General features: G+C 50.7%; 1 long non-coding RNA gene across 1 annotated transcript in view; it reads right to left on the bottom strand.

Annotated features, from left to right (window-relative positions):
* The window catches only part of LOC106148653, a 22900-nt gene extending 19569 nt beyond the window's left edge, over positions 1-3331 (bottom strand). The window contains exon 1 of the long non-coding RNA XR_001234303.1: positions 2826-3331. This is a non-coding gene — a long non-coding RNA (uncharacterized LOC106148653). The remainder of the gene's footprint in view (positions 1-2825) is intronic.
* Positions 3332-4414: the final 1083 nt, after the last annotated feature.

Here is a 4414-nt window from a genome sequence, read left to right as displayed (position 1 = left end):
CGGACCACGCCCAGGAAATGCCTTTGGGGGAGTTTGGGTCTGAGCTGCTCTTTTCTGTTCAGGTCAGCCCCGCCTAGCACCAGGCCCCTCCCACCTCTGCTCACAAGGGAGAGATGAGGCGTGGTCCAGAGCTTCCTGCCGCCCCTTCCTGCAGAAACCGCCCGAGCCTGCAGGCAACTCCAACAAACCAGCAGCTCCCAGCGGCCTGGGAGCGGCTCCTCCGTGCACCCCACGACATTCTTTGCTACATCACCTCATCATTAAATCCAGTAATGGAATCAGTTCCTGCCTGAGCAGCGTCTCCTTGTGGGGCTGATCTCAGTGAAGCACACCGATGATAAAAACAGCAGAGCCCAACCCCCTAGTACAGAGGTGGCGAACCTATGGCATGCGTGCTGCAGTGGGCTGTTAGTTATCCCCGAGCGGTCTAAAAGGTTCGCCACCCCCGCTGTAGTGTTTGGGCTCCCCGCAGTCTTTAAAGCATTGCCCATTTCCTAAGCTAGGTCTTGAGAGTGGCACAAGTGAAAAAAGGGACAGAAGATGAGGGTTCACAAGGGTCGCTGGTGTGGTTACCTCTCTAGCTGTGCTTTCTTGCACTTTTTTCAGTACTGAGGCTTTGAGCCTGGAGCTTTTGCATATGAGGCAAGTGCTCTGCCCTGAGCTACCCTCCTCGTCCTGAATTGCTTACCCCTGCAAGAAAACTGAAAGAAATAAAAGGTGCACGTAAAAAAAATCTTGAGACCATAAGAACACACTGTACTGTGAAAAATGAATCCAGCTCCCCCTTTGTGCCCATATGAGAGGCCAGTGAGCCCCATGTCACTGAGATGTGTCCTACGCACGTGCACCTATGTTTTCTCAACAGAAGAGAAGAGTTAAACTATGTACTAACTAGTTATGTAATTTATCTATAAATTACCTCAGAATGTAGAGGCTTAACTCATATTAAACATTTACGAGCATGGCTTGTGTGGTCACGGACTCAGGAGCAGGTTAGCAGCTCTCCTGAGGTGACGGAGGCCCCAGGGCCAAGGTGGCCCAAACATGGGCTGCCGAGTGCTGGGGATTGGCAGTGGGCCTCAGTTTCTCTGCCTGGGGGCCTCTCAGAGGGCTGCTCAGAAGTGAAGGCTGGCTTCTGCCAGGACAAGGGACCTGGGTAAATGGGCAAGCTATGTGCCTGGTGTTGAGGTCACACATTGACTGACCTCCACCATGCTCCATTGGTCATGTAGACCAGCCCCGCCCCTGCTTTAGTTTGGGAGTGGGCCACACAAGGGCACAGATAGCCAGAAGAGAGGCTCACTGGAGCCATGTTCGAGGCCAGCTACACACTGTATCTATGAACACATCTTGGGCATTATTACTGTATCAGCATTTACTGATTAATCTCCTGTGGTTGGTTGATTGATTGATTGTACTGGGGGTTGAACCCAGGGCCTTCACAATGGCTACATCTCCAGCCATTTTTTTTTTTTTTTGGGAAAAGATTCTTGCTAAGTCACTAAATTGCCCAGAGTGGGCTCAAACTTGCAATCTTTCTGCCTCAGCCTTCCAGAATAATGGGATTACACCATGCTTGCCAAACCTTATTATTTAAAATAGCTATATCCATTTGTCTTACTTATTTCCTCATTATTGGGACACAATACCCCACAACCACAAGTTAAAGAGGAAAGATATATTTTAGCTCACAGTTTGTAGAGTTTTCAGGCCATGGTTGGCTGGCTCCAAGGCAGGGTGGCATGGCAGAGGGTCATGGCCGAGGAGAAACACTCCATGGCAGGGCAGGCAAAAGGCAGCCAGCAGCAAGCTTCCCTTTCCTTTTTTATTCCATCCAGCCTACAAGCCTATTGGTTGGTATCACCCACGACTGAGGTGGTCTTTCTCATTACCCACATCCAGAACTAGTTAATTCAACCAGTGGACTAATTTGGTTATCACACTTCCATAATCCAGTGTCACACATCCATGATTCAGCCACCTCCCAAAAGCCCCACCTACAAGTGCATAAGGCTTTGGGGGGACATCTAGAGATAAACCATAACACCATTGTATGCATGTGCTATATTTCATGGAGTCTGGTTTATCCTATACAAACAATAATTGACTGAATATTGTTCATTCCAGCATGTCCTATGTGCCAAGTCATGTTCTAGACACGGAGGGATATTGTGGAGAAAGAAACAGACTGAAACCTGATCTCATGGAGTTTAATTTCTGATTTCAGAAAGATAGAAAGCCAGAAAAATATCCAATAGCTTTTGCAGAGTGTTCTGTGCTGGGGGATAAGGGTGCGTTTCCAAGGAGGCCTGACTTAAATTGCAATGCAGAGGAAAGAAAGTCGCTATGGAGGGTCCTAAGCCAGGCTTCCCTGGAGTAAGCAAAGGAGAGTATGGGTAAGGAGGTTAGAGACACAGGCAGGTGCCAGGTGACTGAGGGGGTTTGTAAGGGAGTAAGGAGCTTGAACTTCATGGTAGGTAAAGAGCTATGCAGTTGTACTGTTTGCCATCCAAAAGCCACTGGCAGTGGGCACCTGTAATCCCAACACTCTGGGGGGGGGCAGGGCTGAGGCAGGAGGATCGCTATGAGTTTAAGGCCAGTCTGAGCTACATAGCGAGTTCAAGGCCAGCCTGAATTGCAAGCGAGACCCTGTCTCAAAAAAAGAAAAAGCTCTCCAAAAGAAAGCCATATGCAATGCAGATTACCAAGAGCAAGAGAGAGCAAGGAGGGCCAGTCAGAGTAACCCAATGAGGGATGATGTTGCTTGAATTCAGGCAATGGCAGGTGGAGTGCAGGCAACTCGCTTAGGCTCTGTTTGGACTTACATCAACTGACTGGAAGGAGCGAGATCAGAGGTGTCATGGAGACCCGGTGTTGAACCTTGGTTTCCACTTGATGGCTGGTGGTGAGAAGATGAACAATGAGCAGGTTTGGCGGTTGGAGACGGAGAGCTGTTTGTACCAGGGCATCTGGAGCTTAGTTTTCTGTTACTATAGCAACATACTTGCCGCTGGGTACTTCATACAGAGTTTTCTTTAGCCCACAGTTTTGCAGGCCAGCAGTCCTAGGTCAGGAAGTCCCTTTAATAGTCTGTGGTGACGCCCACACTAGACAGTGTCCGAGTGACAGAAGCACTTGCACAGGGAGACGCACAGCAGAGTCCAGGCAGGCGCCTTGCCCTGTGCTAAGTTGCCCTCATGGGCTCTGAGCCTGGTCTCCGGAGCACTGCACTAATCCTCTCCATGGACAGCACCAGGACCTCATCCTGTCCACGGAGCCCCACCTCTTAAAGGTGCCGCACCCCAACACTGCCATGCTGAGAGCCCTGCTGCCAGCACTCCAACCTTCAGGAGACACGGTGAGCCCTGCCCAGCTGCAGCGCTGAGTCGGAGGTGCCCACTGGACATCAACTAGGACCGCCGAGGACGCGTTTGGATTATAGTCCGAATGAATTTTTCCACAGTATTCAGGGATGGAGGTGGAGAGTTGCCCCATCGCTGACACTGAAAACACAGCTCAGCGAAAATTACTGCAGGAGAGAATACAGATGAAGAGGAGGGGCTTAAGACAGGGCTCCTTAGCCCATTAGCACTTATATTTTGTTTTGTTTTATTCTGTGGTACCGAAGATTAAATCCAGGGCCTTGGCACTGAGCCACCTTCCCAGCCCTGCTTATTTATTTATTTTTAAAATTTTGAGACAGAGTCTCGGTAAGTCACTAAATTGCCCAGGCAGGGCTCAAACTTGCAATCTTTCTGCTTCAGCCTCCGAGAGTGCTGAGGTTACAGATATGTGCCGCTGTGCCTGGTTAGTAATTAAATAGCTTGAGCAGAGATAAAGAGGCTGAGGAGCATGGGCACTGTGCCCAGAAGGAAGCCCAGAGAATGTGCTGCCCTTAAGTCCAGGGCAGGACAGTGTGGTCAGTCGTGTTGGGTATCACTGAGGCCGTATGCGATACAAACCAAGACACAGCCATGGAGTCTTACAACCCCGAGGGTGGGGCCCCACAGGACACCTCCGTTCTCGAGGGGGCAGTAGTGATGGAGCCAGAGAGGTGCGTGTTCAAGAGAGAACAGAAGGGAGGGAAGCACACACCGTGCTGATCCTGCACTCTTAACTGTGCAAGGGAGCAGAGGCGTGTAGGGCAGGTCAGGGCATGGCAGGGCAGGGCATGGCAGGGCGGGTGAGGGAGTGGCTCTAGCATTTAACAGCTGCCACTGCGCTCAGGAGAGTGCACGGTCCAAGTGGCTCTGCTGCTCTGTTCTTCCTCCTCCTCCTCTTCCTGTTCTTCTTCCACTTCTTTCTTAAGGTAGGTCTCACTATGTAGCCCAGACTGGCCTCGAACTTGAGGTAATCCTCCTGCCTCAGCCTCCCAAGTGCTGGGATTACAGGAGAGCCCAACCACACCAGCTTT

Source organism: Chinchilla lanigera, unplaced genomic scaffold, assembly GCF_000276665.1.
Source record: "Chinchilla lanigera isolate Chin_1 unplaced genomic scaffold, ChiLan1.0 scaffold00024, whole genome shotgun sequence".
Lineage (NCBI taxonomy): Eukaryota > Metazoa > Chordata > Mammalia > Rodentia > Chinchillidae > Chinchilla > Chinchilla lanigera.
The sequence above is the reverse complement of the archived record's forward strand: the minus strand, read 5'-3'. Positions and strand labels throughout refer to the sequence as shown.